At 35.9% G+C, this 16,678-nt stretch overlaps 1 long non-coding RNA gene across 2 annotated transcripts in view; it reads right to left on the reverse strand.

Annotated features, from left to right (window-relative positions):
• The window catches only part of LOC121492786, a 30,015-nt gene that overhangs the window by 11,392 nt on the left and 1,945 nt on the right, over nucleotides 1-16,678 (reverse strand). Inside the window, exons 3-4 of one of the 2 annotated variants that reach the window (XR_005988295.1) lie at nucleotides 8,277-8,392; nucleotides 8,075-8,166 (exon numbers count right to left, since the gene is read on the reverse strand). This is a non-coding gene — a long non-coding RNA (uncharacterized LOC121492786). Of the gene's footprint in view, nucleotides 1-5,981; nucleotides 8,167-8,276; nucleotides 8,393-16,678 lie in introns of those variants that run through there. The other variant, XR_005988294.1, reaches the window with a different exon arrangement.

A 16,678-nucleotide genomic window follows, 5' to 3' on the forward strand; every position in this document is an offset into this window, starting at 1 on the left:
GTTCTTCCCAGCTGGATGGTATCTTCTCATTCTTTCACAGCACAATCCTTGTAATTTATATGTAAATCATACATTTCCTCACCTTGTCTGGGAGCATTTTCCCAATACCATAATCTTCATTTTGGCTTCTCCTAGGTAACATCAAACTGTATATCCAGAACCATTAAGCCTAGGTCTTTGTTCTTTTTTATAGGACACAAGTTTATAAAGCAGTAGGCCAGTAGTATGTACCAAAATATAAAAGCTTCTTCAAAAGAAATAAAACCAATGGAAATAAATTGTTAAGTACATAAGTGAGAGCAGCAATCATTTCAGCCCATTTGTCTGAAACGTACTCACTCCCTTAGAGCAAATTCAAAGAGGGAAAAACAGCACTGTCTAAGCTTTTGGACCCATGCCCAGGATCCTTTTCTAAATATAGAAATAGATATTTAAGTACCTGGTGCCTTTGTACCCACTTTCCAGGTTGCCTCTGTGATTCTCCCTCCCTACAACATGACTCTTTCTTATCCCCAGGCAGAAAGTTCTCTCCATCTGTACCAATCGCATCAATTCAATTCCATTCAATTATGCAAGGATCCAGGAAAGTGGACATAATTCAAACCAGAGACAGTGAACTACTAGGTGTTTCAGATTTTTCCCCCAGTTCCTAATAGCCTATAACTATAGCAAAAAGGAGAGTTTTTAGAGTCGGCTTATTTGAAAGCTAAACAGAGACAATTGCTGGTTTATTTAGTCTCTTTATTATTTAATATTGATGGTGAAAATTTCTTTGGAGAGTTTGACATGAGGAGTTTAGCCTGTGTGTCTTTATTATAAAAATAGGGCAGTCAGGATAAGATTCCGTGGTAAGGAGACAATTTCCCTATTCACAATAATCATAAACCCAGGTGGTCTTGGTTTCCACAGTGACACCACACTGACACTTGAGCCACAACAGCCTCTGATGGAAAAATGAGTCACTCTAAGAGGTTCCCCCTCTCTCTTGACAGGCCACATCTGGCTAGTGACCCGTGGAAGTGGCCCGGAGCACCTCAGAATGGGTTTTCCCAGGAGAAAGACTGGACCTCCTTCCAGGGAGGTCAAGTGAGGATGAGGTAGTCTTAAGTTGATAATTTAAAAATTGTAAACTATTTTGTATCACAAACTGATAAGAAGGGAAAATGAGACATATATATATATATATATATATATATATATATATATATATATACACACACATACACACACACACACACACACACACACACATATATATAAAACTTCTGTATTTGGCTTCCTCATAAACTATAGAGATAACTACAACCACAATTGGTCAAAGTGGTGCTGTATTTTCTTGTCCATATAAACTTATAATAGATTGATATATCTTCTTTTCCCTTGAGAGGAGTCATGGCAGTCGAATATAATTTGTGTTTATACAGCACTGTTTCCAAGTATTCCTACCTATAAAATCCATGGGGCAACAGGAAGAATATCTTCCAGATAAGCGAATGTTTGAGAGCGTGTCTCACACTATGGAATATAATTAACTGAGAGGACCCACTTCAAAGAATTTTAAGAAAACTGCCACAATATGAAGAAATGCTGAAATGATTTAATCAAGGCTTTATAAAGATTTGTCCTGGTAGAGCTGAATATTTGCAAAATTGATAATAAACATCAGCTTCCAGTAGAAAGAGAAGAAATCTAACTTCCTGCTGTGTTCCACTCGTCTTTGTCCTAACAGATCTATGGAGAACCAATAGTGATGTCTGCTGCTACTCTATCCTAATGGAAAATTATCTTTGACTCTGAGATTTATACTGACAATATTTGAATAAGTCCTAAACTAGAATGAGTTCTATCATGTGTTCTTATGACTCATGCTGCCTAAAAAACATTTTGAGGTCAATTTTAGTGAAGAATATTTGCCAGGAGATTAGAATGTCTTCCAAATACTTAAGCAAAATTTGTGTTGAAAGGAAATTACTGGAAGAAATACAACTATAGCATTTTAAAATGAGACCTCTGGAATCGAGGGACATAAAGCAACAGCCGATTGTTCATGCCCCTCTCTCCTCTACTTAATAAAGGCACCTTTATTTCACCAGAAATAAAATTTTATTAGTAACATGTCAAATATGTTTTAAAATACAGTTACCTTTCTTCTTCCTCTCAGTTTAAAAAACAATCCAATAAAAACTCTAAATCATGACCCAAATATTTTTAAATGTGAAAATGACATATTTTAGATTATGTAACAGATACACAGTTTCCCAAATAAATGTTGTAGAACACCATCTGCTTGATATTTGAGTGCATTCCCACAGAACTAAATTTCTGCTTTTTTTCCTTCATTAATGGTTTATGACAAATTTATGACACTATATTTCACAATAGCTATATCAACAATTTATGACCAAAGGAGAGCCTGACAAAAATCACTTGGCATGCTCAAATTAGACAATTTGTGCAACTCCCTCATTTACACCAATCCTCCACCCTCACTTAGACACTGACAACTAAAGAGAAACAATGAGTCCACAGCAAGGGGAGGATCTCTCGTGGAATAAAGCTCAAGAAAGAGTTCAAAACAAGAAGTTGAAGATCCAGGTGCCAATTTTCAGCTTATGTTTACCAAATTGTTCAGCCTATGCGTTCATCCACAAGTCCGACTTTAATATAAAACGTTTTTATAAGGTTTTCTCAGATATGGCCAACCAAGAACTTGCCAGATTCTTAACTGTGAACAAAATTTCATCTTTGCTCTAGTGTTACCAAATAAAGCTCCCTTATCTGTGTATAATCAAGAGGAAAAAAACAAGAAGAGAAATTTACCATGTGTCATTTCCTGACTGAAAGAATGGTACATGACTTCATTCATGTTCCTTTTTTGCACTTGGTATAGATAAAATTTATATGAGAAATCATTTTGTATGTATTTTGCCATGTAAAATATTATAATATTTATGGCCAACTTGGGAACTTTTTTATGTTTACTATTTTATCTTTCATTTCTTTAGATTAAAAAATTCTATAGAAAACAGACATAAACACATATGCTCTGAAAGTAATCAGAATATAGGCTTGAGTGTATATTTTGATTTTCAAAGTGTTGTAGAGCCTTACTAGTCAAAGTGTGGTCGGTAGACTAGCAGCACCCTTATCACCTACAAGACTTGAGAAATGCAGATTCTCAGACCCCATCCCAGACCTACTAAAAAGAATTTGTATTTTAACAAGATCTCCAGTGATTTATATGCACAAGAAGATTTGAGAAGCACTAATGTAGAGGAATGTTCTTTATCTACCTAATTATAGAATAATTCCTGGGGAAAGATAGAACTACTCTAATAGGAAAATTTTGTTCAAAATGTTCAACCATGAGTATAACAACTTTTAGACATGATTCACTTAATAAAAACAAAAATACCCAAAACATGTCACATTGCTGATGTATAGAATGAAGTTTGAGAATGGAAAAAGGTAAATTAAAATTCTATATTACATAATAATCACAAACTGCTTGTATTAATTGCACACAATCTTTCATTGTTTCCAACCAAAGGTATTTTCTTTAGTGAAACATAAACAAGTGATAACTATGACATTGAACCCTAGATACATGAAGATTACCTTAGTAGTCAATTATTTATGACTAAATACAATAGTTTTTAAAAGAATTTTATCAAGAAGCTGATGAATTCTAGTTTGATACCCTTTCCTAAGGGAGAGTTCGACCAGTACTGCAAATTGTTGCTTTCTTCTAAGTATCTTTGAGCAATTCAATATCAATGCTGGGGGAAATGGGAAGGTGAAGAATTAGAACCAGAACCTCCACTTACAGTGGACTGCAAAGTCTGGAGGTGGGCTGTGGAGGGAAGGAAGAGCTAGCTCCATAGATGGTGTTAAGAAATCCTGAGGTTTATTCAAGCAGTTCACCAGCAAAAGGCAAACTAAAGAAAGTTGCTCTCCTAACCTTGACTGCACTATATGCAACTCTCAGGCTGTGATTTCCTGATTCTGCTTTTCCTTCAAGGATCTCCTTGACTTTAATATTAGCCTGATTCCCCTATAAAAGAACATGAAAGCTAGAGAAGTGGGAGAGAAGGAATTCTTCTGTGCTTGCACTGGAATCCCTACCTCCCCTAGAACCTCTGTGCCCCAGGAGTGAGTTAGTGCCAGCCACACTTGCCGTCTACAATAGTGGCTTTCTATTATGCTTCCAAGTATGAAATATGTTGCAAAGAAGAATGTACCTTGCTTCCCCTCTAAGATCTAGTTCAGTGGACATTCTCTTCTCCTTGCTCATCTTTGTAGCTGTAAACACTTTTAGAGACACACGTGATAACCATCCCATGGTTTGGAAAAGAGAAATACAGGTGCTACTCTCGATACTTTAAAAACAAAACCAAACATCTCTGAGTTCCTCCTTCATCAGCCAACTGTTTGAGAAAAAGACTGTGAATCATTCACCTCTGTATCCCCAACCCTGACACAGTGTCTGGCTTAAGTAGACGCTTCATAAATGATGGGGATTTAGACTTATTTCCAAGTCCTCTAGCACTGAATTATTAAATCTTGAATTATATATTGAAATCTGATCATATGTTTGAGCTTGTCCATTTATATACAGGCTCACCATTAGTCTTTCTCCTAACTTAATTAATTTCTCTCTTTTCCTTTATTCATCTACCCAGAGAGCTCAGTTTCAGGGATATTTCACAGTAACGTCACATTTCAAATAATACATATGCTAAATAAAATCTAGTCTTATGCATCATTGATGAATAAAAGAAAATATCCATACGTATGATATCAGGTTTGAGGGTGTACAGCAGATACAGGGAAGCAAAAATGAGTATAGTGAGTAAGCAATTTGCCCTCACAATGAAACAACTTTCTCTTTCACTTACTAATACTGTTTTTTAATCCCCCCATACACACATTTTCCTTCCTCGACTCTTCATTTTCCTCTTCTCTCTTTTTAAAATTTTCTTCTTCTTTACTAGGCCTCTAGGCTGAGAACCCACAAGGGTGATCAATATTACCAAGAGCATTCAGATTTCTCATCCTTTCTTACTCTAAGGATGGCTTTTGTTACTAAAGAAAGGATGTCCAAGTTCAAAAAAATCATAACTAAAAAAAAAATCATAACTGGTCTCCCACCTTTTGCTTCTTCCATAACAGAGCATGTGGGATGGGGTCAGCATAGCAGGTCTATATAGAGTCTTTCTATATATCAGTTTCTCATGGTAAAATGACAACAATCATATTGGTTGATTCAGACAAGTTCACATCATTTAAATACAAATTATTTTTTTTTAAGTCAAGAAAACATTAGTCTGCTCCTTATCTATGAATTGTTTATTGGACAAGAAATTAAATGCTCTTAAGGATCTTTTTTAAATAACTTGTTTTGAAATCATTTTTTTTTTAAAAGCATATTCACAAATACCACTGGTTTCTAAGACAGGTCTTTCTCTACACATGAATATATAAATCAGAGAGCTCAGTTAATGATGTCATGAAATAAAACAGACTTTACATCTGTCGCTGGTTCATTGCCCAAGAGTTGTTACTTTGTTTAAGATTTCTGACATACCCTATTATAATTTCACACTTTCTTGGTAATTTTTTCTCTCCCTCTCTATTCTATTCCAAAGTTGCATTTCTAGCCTCAGACAATTTCAATATAGGGCAGTTTTGTAAGTTGCATCAATTTGCACTGGTGTGTTTTTCTTTTAGACTAACCAAATGTTTCCTAAACCAAATCAAACCAAATGTTTCTTTCAGTAAAAATGAAGTTAAAACTATTAGAGAGCTAATTCTATTTTTTTTTTAATTTTTTTTTTTAATTCTATTTTTAAATCATATGTTGTGTAATCATTCTATCTAATTTGGAATCTATTCAATTAATATCCTCATTATTTAAGAAACCTATATTTTTTTAAAATGTTCTTAGAAATCAGATATTTTATAAACAGTGAAATAAAGTTTTTGAACTTTGGTGCCAAATTTTGCCCTTCCATTAATTTTAAAATATTTTTTTCAAAGCTATCTCACCATTCAAACAAAATTGTCTTTAAAAATCAGCCCAAATTATAATTTTTCAGTTTGTTCTAAAGTGTTTTTAATAATTCTGATTAAGCAATTAAATACAAACCTGATACTTTTATCAATTATAGATCTATATCATCTTCAATAACACATGCTTATTCGGGCACCAATATTTAAACCAAAACATCCATATGACTCACCTGATGATTCATTAAAGGGAACAAATAGTGAATTGGAACTAAAAACAAAATTCTCTTGAATAAAAAAAAAAGACTTCTTGGTCACAAGATGGTATTCAATTAGGGAAGGTACAATGTTGACAAGTCACCATATTTAGATTTGTGAAAACATATGATCACCGAAGGCCTATAATATCGTCATTTAAAGCAGTGTCCTTGATTTTCATAATTACATATAAAGTACTCTAAAAGCACACTAGTGAGCAAATCATTTCAAAACTCTTTAACAATGTTCTTCTATGTCTTGTGCAGTCCTTATTTTAGATTCCTATCTTCATCATCAAGGTCTCTCTAACACTCATCTTTGGGTCTTTGGTATTTTCTTGAATATACCTTTGGCACCTAGTTTTCCCAATCTGTTTTATCAGTTAATGATAGTTCTTTAAGTCATATGCTCCATAGAACATAACTCCAGACACTGAAATCAGACATCTCACTCAAACCTCAAAGAACATTATGAACCACTTCAAATAATTTCAGGAATCTATCCAACCTGTTAAATAATTATCTTTCAAATTGCAAAATATAGGGACTTATCTAAATTTTACCCCCAATAGCATTCTGAAACATTTTGTCAAATAGTGAATGGTCAACTATTATACAAAAATCAGTGCAAAGTTTCATTCAGGCAGCCTTAAGTGTACTCTTCGATGAAGAAATAATATCACGTAGAATTTCCACTGTTTTCACCAATTTTTGCAGATAAGATTTTTTAAAATTAAAAACAAATTTGACCTGCCTACCCTTTTCCTGAGCTTCACAGCCTATAAAAATGACATCATAAATAAAATGTAAACTCTTAGCTGAAGGCCCACCACAAATTTTTAACTGACCTCTAGAACTCACAGGTAAGCCCATCTGCAAGGCTCATTTTATTAAATTTTACTTTGAAGAGAAATGTCTATCAAGCCAAAAATAAAATAAAATAAAGTAAAATAAAATAAAATGGATCAGTTTGGAGTAATCTGGTTGTTACATTCAGCAGTTAAGTTGCAATACGTTTGCCCCATCTTGAATTGTCACTCATGGGAAGAGGAGAATGGTGTCAAACAATTATTTGGCACAATGCTTGACAAGCCAAAGCCTTTCAGAAAGAACCTATCTTCCCCTCATTGTTTACAGAAAACTAAATTTGTTCCACCATAATATTCAAGGACACCACATTATCAGCTCAATGTCATTTTTTTTGCTACTTATCACTAAGAGTGGCAGATTTGGAAACAGGGGACTTTAAAGTTTACATCTGTATAAGGTCTCCTTGAACACATCATCTTCTCTTAAAAACCTTTGCCTGTAAAGCATTTATTTGCCACTTTTAATATGTAGACATATTTTCAATTTGGATGATACTAAGGACTGCTGAGTAATAACCAGGGTTCTCTCCACTCAGTTCAGCATGCATGTCATCTTTGATCTCAAGTGCACTGGTAATTAGTGCCTTGTTTTAACATCTTCACTATAAACAGTTCAGGCATTTAGAAACAAAGTATCAATGAACTTAACGGTTACTTTAATTCATTTTATAAATAAGCAACTGAGAATTTTGCTCCAAGTGGCTGCTACTGTAGCCCATTCCATAAATGGCATTCTCCGAAGCATAAGGCACAATATGATATGAATGCAGCTCTTCATAATAAAGAGATTGAGAACAGCATTCCTGTACCATGAACTTCAGCCGTTTTCTTGTATCAGAATAAGCAGTCTTATAACAGGGAGCTTCTTTAAAGTATTCATAGCTCTCTTTCTCCGTCTCTAGATGTATCTTCCTCAGCAAATTGTTAATTAACACAGACCTTCTTAAGTAGGTTTCTGGGTCTTCAAGAAACCTGAGCTTCTCCAGAGAAAGTTTGAGAATGCAAGTCCTGTCCTCAGGCAATATCAGGTGCTGGAAAGCAAATACATCATTATCTACGTGTTAGAAAAATGAAAACTGGAGCTTTCGCTATTGACAAGACTCATAAAAAAAGGAAAAAGTAATGATAAGTCAACCCTTACTTTTGGAAAATACCCATGGTAATCTTGATGTAAATCTTCTTCTTCTGCATATTTTCTCTTAAAGTAGGCTACTTTCGACGTTGTTAATGTATATGTTAATACTTTTGTTGGATAAGCTAAACAAAATAAAATAATGGGAGAAAAGTCAGATTTTACTGTGGTGATGAATATTTTATCATTTAAGTTCTACTTACAAAAAGAAACCGTTGACCTCTGAAAATAAAATTCTATCTTCATTTACTAAGCAATGTGATAAAGTAGTCAGGAGCAATTCTCTTTGTGACCAAAAAGCCTGTTTGCAGGCGATTGCCACTATTCAGATCCAAAACTGATGTTCCAGGTTGGAGAATTATATTTATTTCCTTATACTGTTCCTTAGGAATAAAATACTTACCGATCCCCTATTTAATTTCATGCCGTTTAATGTTAAAATATGCCCAAATTTGAAGCTGATTCACAAAGTTGATGGAAAGAGGTAAATTACCTTTCATCATTTTTTTAAACTACCTAACTTACAAAGAAAATTTCATGTTGCTAGGTTAATAAAATTGATGTAAAATGGTTGGCAACCCAATTACACCTTAAAGAAATAATTATGTATGTCTCTAGACAAATCCTATGAAATGGTCATGGTATGACCATCCTCATAACACAGAGGTCAATCATATAGAAATGAAGGTTTTAAAGAAACCTAGCAAACTTGACCTTGGTATAATATCTGAATGTGAACATCTTTGTTCTTGCCTTTAAACTACTATGGTTATTGCGGATTCCGTCTTGCTTAAGGAAGGACAGCACTGTTCCGAAAGCAGATTTGCAGAAATCATTTGGTTTAAAGGGGGTTCCTAATGTGGACTGTAGGTGGCGCTCATCTCACAGACAACAGGCAAGTTGACCCTTAAAAGCAAAGGACAAGCAACTTCCTCTTAAAAGCGCTGAATGAATTTAGAATACAAACTGAGTCCCAGTTAGTACGTTCTCATTCAATCTCAGGGGGCTGAACCAAAATAAATGCACATATTTATATATCATCTATCTTATTTTTAATCCACATCCTCAAATATTTCTAGGTGTTAAAACCAATTGATTCACAAACTGAGTAGTTTATTAACGTGTTGGTTAAATAAATTTATCATTAACACATTTGATGGTTTTTTCTGTCTTAAACTTTAAAAATCTTAAGTATTAAAAATGTGCACTTCAAGAACTTGTTTGTTCTAGATTTCCTTCCAAATCAGTGGCACCTGTGTAACACTTCCTGCAGCTTTTGGTGGCTGGATGGTTTTCCTAAACCAGTTGGAAAAGCTACATAAATCACACCTAAAGCATTCCAAACTTTCCTTGACACCAATGAAACCCAAAGGATCCCAGAACCCAAAGGAGTTTTCAATTAGAATTGCCATGATTTGTAAGGGCAGTAAGAATTTTAAAGCACTGGTCGGTCTGATCTAAAAAGAGATAAATGTATAAGGACTATTCGCAACTGAATCAAAGACAATAATTGCTACTATATGTATACAATATCTGAATTCAATAGGCTGAACTCAATTTATATAGAGTTTTCAGAGATTTCAAAAGGTTGGGGGGGGAGAACAAAATGGAGTATATTGAAAACAAAGCATTACTGAATCCAGTTTTCTCAGGAGCTGTTTTGTTTGGGGGGGGGTTGTTTTTGTTTTTGTTTTTTGGGGTTTTTTTGTAAACCACATTTTCTTACATGTATTTTTAAAGAATTTAATCAAATAAATAAATAATAAATTTAAAAATCAAATTAAAAAAATTTTTTTAAAAAAGCTTCGGGTTATTTTGTGATAACAATTAATAATTGTGACTGAATTCTTAACTGTTTAAGTAGTTGATGCTACAGTGGTTCTCAAATGTTGGAGAACACCACAATCATCTGCAAGGCTCTTTAAAATACAAATTGCTGGGTCCCACCCCCAGAATTTCTAATTCTATAGCTCTGGACTGGGAGCAGAGAATCTACATCTCTAACAAATTTCCAGGTGATGCTGGCTGTGGTTGTGGAGACTGAATTTTGAGAGCCTCTGTACTACAGCCCTAGACAGGGATGGTAGTTGCAGTCAGTACAACAGCAAGTGGAAAAGCAGAACATTCAGCCCATCAGCTGATTGCTTTATCTTCAGAATGCCAAGCAATCAGCATGATTGATTTTTGTTGGTGGTAGTGCCCCTATCACAACATTGGCTACATTGGCTTCAGTGCTGTAGCATCATGAGCAAAGCCAGACTGCCTTTTAACTAAGTAGTGAAGGAAGAATGAGGTCACTTTTCAACATAAATTCTGGCTTCACATTAAGAAGTATCAATGACTGTTATTAGCATTAGAGCTAGACAGGTCACTGCTTTTTTTTTTTAAATAAGGTCCAGTGGATTATTACAGTAGGAAAGGATTGATGAAAGCCTTGGAAAGAAGAATGACTTTACCATAGCAAACATTTTCATCTCTATCTATTTTGGTTTTTTTAACATCTGCTCATTTTATTTTCCAAAGGAATGCAATGTCTACAGCATTTTTTTTAAGATTTTATTTATTTATTCATGAAAGACACAAAGAAAGCCAGAGACACAGGCAGAGAGAAGCAGGCTCCTTGAAGGGAGTCTGATGTGGAACTCGATCCCAGAACCCCAGGATCACGACCTGAGCCAAAGGCAGATGCTCAACCCCTCAGCCACCCAGGCGTCCCAATGTCTACACCATTTAAAATCAAATAAAAACCTTTGAATGAATGACACAAAGCAGGACAAGTGGCAGCTTAGAGAGCTGAATGTCAAACAAACCAGGTGATGTTCTGGGGAAGGTATTTTTAATTCATAGATCAAGACCAAAAAATTGTACTAAATGTCTCCAAGTTTCATTAATTAAGATCCTGTATGGCTGTATTGGAGCTTTTAGCCTCAGATACAGCAGTATCAGACCCAGAAAACACAGTATATTCTCAGGGGTCCAGATTTGTGTCTTGGCTCCATGGGCAACACACTCAGCCACTTAGTTTATTGCTCTTAAAAAACACCCCCAAGGGTTGTTGAAATGCTGAAAAGCTTTCACAGCTGGTATTGGTTTGACAATTACCTCCTTGCAGGCTGTTTAGCTATTTGCAATGTTTTTGGCATAAATGTTTTTGGAGGATGTTTTTAGCCACTTTGAGGCTAAAATATATAGCAAACATAAGTTCCTACATCTGTTTTCTTGGCTGGATTGAAACTCAAAAAATTCAGAGCTGGAAACTAATTTATTGGCTACCTGAGTCAGCCTCCAAAGTTTACAGATGAGGAAACTGTGGCTCAGAAGGGCTCCATGATTTACAATAGTTGTATGGCTGAGTTTAGGTTTTGAAGTCAGGTTAAAGTGGGTTTGAATTCCAGCTCTGCTGTTTTTAGTTGTATGGCTGTGAGAAAGTTATATAAACTCTTTACAAGTCTTGTTTGTAAAGTGAGGATAGAAATAACACTGGCTCATAGGACCATTGAAATAATTCATGGGAAATGGCTGGCACTGTGCTTAGCATATAGTAAGCACTCGATCAAATCCGAGCTTTATTAGTGCCAATAGGCAGAGACCTATCCCACAGACATAAATCCTAGCCTGGCCTCCTGGGTCTGACCCTAAGATTCTTTTCCACTGCCCCTCCTCCCGGAGATACTAGATTGTAATTGGAGAGTTAAAAGACTACAAAGAAATATTTCAAATGGTCAAGGAAAAAAACATAGTACAGGTGCTATAACAACTCCAACAAAATGTTTCTGGATTTACTGCTACTGGTCATGTGTTTGGGGTGAAGGAAATGCAAACGGTTTTTGAAACATCCTGATAGTCATTTGAGGGATTAAAGTTACTCTAGATATCCAAAGAAATGTGCCTGTTATGATCCAGTCAACATGTGGAAATCTGTTTATATCATTCTCCCATACTTAAAGAGCCAAATTCAACCCAGCTTTGACATAGAGAAGAAGTAAAATGACTTTGTGTGTTCATTTTTGTGTCCTGAGTTTTGAGAACAGGATATAAATTATAAAGCTGAGTTAGGCTGAGCCTGTATTTTGAGTAGAAAGGTAAAATGGTTAATTCTGACTTGGATATTCAAATCATTTTTAACTCTGTAACCCCCCGGGGGCATATTAAATATCTGTGCCCAGCTCAATGTATTTCATAGTTTCAAACTTCAAGAAGCAACAAATGAGAAGTTACAGAACAGAAATGACCACCTCTGTCACTAGAGCTCCAGCAGAACAATTTATACACATTTTTAAAATAAATGTTTCAAATGTAATTATAAACGATTGCTCAAGCGCTCTTCCTATTGTTCTGCTCCTGCCTCCAGACAACCAAAATCCTATTATTGCACAAGTGATTTCATTAGGTACACGGCCTAGGGGCAGTACATTAAGGAAAGATCATCAGCAAATTAATTTACAAACACTTTGAGAGAACAGACAATAATAAAAGAACAAGACCTGTCATGGCAATCCGTTCTTTGTCTGAGACTGAAAAGCCTGAGAGATGGTGAAGAAATGATGGGTTTGACATATCTTCATTTTAGTAACCTTTCTATTCTCTTCCCCACAACACTTTAATCAATAACCTGCAAAAACTGATCCTGCTATTAGATATGTGCATCGGTAGCCATACACAACAGAAGAGTCTGATCAATGGGGAGAATAAGGCAGGGTCTAGCCTCAGATCCTCAACTGACTCATGTGATGGACAAATCACTGGCCTCGACTTCCAGTCTCTCATTGATTTCCCTTGGCATGGTGTTAGCCTGGCGTGAGCCTTCAAAAGTACATGTCTCTACCCGAGTAAATAATGCTTTGCTAGTTGCAAAGCTTGCAGACATCCTTCCTTAAAGGCCACGACCACTTTTGTTTAGAAAGAGCTATCTGTCACCGTTAGCTGCATCCTTCAATCTTGCTACATGGCTTAAAATATTTCAATAGGATTTCTGGCATGGTTCCACAGCAGTAGTTCAAATCCCAGCTCTACAATTCATTTGCTTAGTGACTTTAGGCAAAGTATTTAACCTCAAAGAGCCAGAGTTTCCTCCCCAATTAAATGGCAAAACAATATCAAACTCATTGAGTTATATGTAAATTGAGTTAGGTGATGTTTTAAAAGCACTTCCTCAGTGCCTGTCACATTTCCTCATATTTTCTGCTCTACAATAAAGGTTAGGTATTGTGAGTGTAGTGATCTCATTTTAGAAATCACAAATATGTGTCCTATGAGGCAGCACTGTGTTTCTTATAGCAGGACATCTGTCCTCTCTTCTGTGTTAAGCACAAGAGCATGAAACATTCACAAGTCCTCTCAAGAAGGTAGATGGAGGCAACGTTCAAGGCTGTAATGCTGCTCTTTCTGTAGACCTGTAGCTTTGTGATAGCAAGATTCCATCGATTTTATTCCACAAACCCCGTTGCCTGGCACTCTTCTAGATAACATATTCTATGGAGCAGAACTCAGTGCCAGTTTTTAGCTCCAAATCAATGGAACAATCTGTTTCTTCAGATTTATCATCCACTCCAAGCAAAAGATTGACTGTGCTAGCAGTTGAGAATTCCCAATAAGTTGTGGCTCCTGGAAAAGTTTCTTGGGAACTTCCAGGGATACTGACAGGAAAGGAGTTAAAAAGTTTTCCAAGACCAGCAGCATTGTCTGGAACTGGATTCCATGTCCCTCAGGATATCCCCAAGCATAGGCATGGAATATGAAATAAAATAACACCCTTCCACAGCCTGCCTATCTTGTTCCACTGCTGAGGGTCTCTGAACCAGAGAACATTATTAAATGGGATATGACCAGCCATTTGGTGCATTTTGCTGCACCAAAGCCTAACTTCTGCCATGATCTGGCCCTATTAATGATAGAGACCAAGGGCAGTAAGTTTCATGGGTAAAATTTGTGCTTTAGCTCCCCTTAGAAGTGCATTCCTTGTTTTGAAGTTTGATGCTCCCTTTCACTACACCTTTCACCTTGGAAAGTGGGGATGGATTAGAAAGAAAATTGACAAAGAAATCTTATTGCTAGACATAGGTTCCAAGAAATATCTTACCGATAATGCCTAGGGAGATGTAATAATTTCCTTAGATACCCAGGTCTGTTGCTCAGACAGGAGGGTTTTTCAATCCCTCACAAGTGGACTCCAGAGATCTTCTGAAAAACAGCTCATCTATATCACCCTCATCGTCTTCCACTTTGACTACAATCAGCTTTGGGTGTATTGCTGAAACCATTTAGCCAGGTATCCCAGAAGGGAGGTAGAAAAACATAAGATGGACTAATCATTAACTTTACTCACTAAGAATATAGGAGACTTTGCCCTGGAGTTGGGTGACTCTCCACCTTCACTCATTTGACTGATTTGTGTTGCCACCCAGAGTTGCTCTAGTGATGAAATGTCCTTCATTCACAGGATACTTTCCTTCTAAAGACTATAGGTGCCTCGTTAAATTTCATTGTGTTCAAATGAAGCACTACACTTCAACTAATAGCTGGTTTTATCCCTCACATCAGTCGTGGTGAGCTGAGCCATAGGGCAGTAAACTAAGCAGCATATGCAGACAAAATTAAGACTCTAGGCTCTTAAGCTGTGATTCTCTTTGCAATACCCCCAACTTTTCTTGACCTTTGTGACCCATGCTTCTTTTTAACAATCATAAAAATAATGCATACTCTGATACACCACCACCATGGAGGGGACTTCACAGCCTCAAACCTGTCCCTCCTCTCCTTCTAAGCATCACTGATGTGCAGAAGACTTCTCTACCTGCCAAGAAAACTTTTTATTGCACTTTATAAGATGAAAAACCTTCAAAGTTTCTAACCATAAAGCTATATTATAATACTGAACATAACACTAGCAAGGCCTTAGTGCTTTTTATTACTGTCCCCTTTCTACCCCTCACTGAGAAATACTGCAGTAAACTAGATGGCTCTGTCATTAGCCTATTAACATAAATGTAATTGGGAAAAATTCTGAAAATAATTATGTAGACTAAAAAGGGGAAACATTAAAGTAATATATTGACCCTAGTTAAACAACCTATTAGCAAGGTGGGAAGTGGGGGATGAGGTGGGGCTGATGACGAGGAACAGCTCCTCCTCAAAATGACAGGTGTACTTCTTCCTCAGTTTTAGTGGTGAATATACATGGTCAATTTACCCCTCTGCTTCTGAAATCATTATTTTATTTTACCTTCCTCTAGGTTTCTGAAGCATATTGCTTTGACAAATAGAGCAATCTGAATTGGTTATGCCTCAGCTTTAGAGCTATTGTAAGAGTGTCGGTGTTTTGACAGCTAAAGCCAGCTGGCATAAGTCCTCAGTGCAGAGCCCAGGGCTCTGGCATCTTAATCAAACCTTTCATGTTTCAAAGCATCTTCTAAATCCCAGGAAAGCAACACGACATAAAATTAAACATGGAATGTTCATAGACACATAAACACTTCCAAATAGAATATGGAAGGAAAAACTGAAATTAAAACTTGGTTTCAGTTTTAACCTGCTTGATCTCAGCCTTATGTAAGCCTCATAGCCCCAAGTACACCTCTCTTTATAACTCGTGGTATGAACAAGTACAGCTGGCATTCCCATCGACAAGAGCGGCTAGATCCTTAACTTACAAATGGGTGGAATTTTTTTTCACTCTTCCTTAGGATCTACCGATGTCTGTAGAAATAATGCTTATATTATAATGATATTATCTGATTTATTTTTATTTATTTAAAGCTAACTGCCATGATGACATTTTCTGATGAATGACTTGAAGCAGATATGTTCATCAAGATTGCACAGTATACATTCTGCACATTATACATTCATGATAGAATCAAAATTAAAATTTAAGAACCCTCTTCACTTGACCTTCTTGATTGATATAGTGGTCTCAATGAAAGGGCAAACCTGTTCATGTAAATTAAAGGGCACTGAATGATTTTAAACTCCTATGCATATTACATAAGAGATAGGATGCATATAAATTACTAATGCACAAGACTAATGCATAAACATGAACTAATACTTGTGGCTGCTTTATTCAAACTTTCCTCAGATTGATAGCATGACTAAAACTCTACACACCACTCATGGCAGATGACAATAAATCTTATTGGTCTCCTTGGATTTGTTTCTTATCATAAAATATAGTAGTTATAATGGAGGAAGGAAAAAGGGTGGTGGTACTAAAGGCTAATGATGGCTTAATGGTCATCTTCAATGCTTAAAATTATTAAAGATATTTCACTAAGTGACTATGAAGACCAGTACTTTTAAAGTCTCACGATAATCAAAAAAACTATACAGCTAGACGAGAATAAATTTTCAAATAGCTTTCTAAATAAAATTGTTCAATTATTTGTTTTTACAAAGAGAGGTAAAATCAAGGA

Source organism: Vulpes lagopus, chromosome 6, assembly GCF_018345385.1.
Source record: "Vulpes lagopus strain Blue_001 chromosome 6, ASM1834538v1, whole genome shotgun sequence".
NCBI lineage: Eukaryota > Metazoa > Chordata > Mammalia > Carnivora > Canidae > Vulpes > Vulpes lagopus.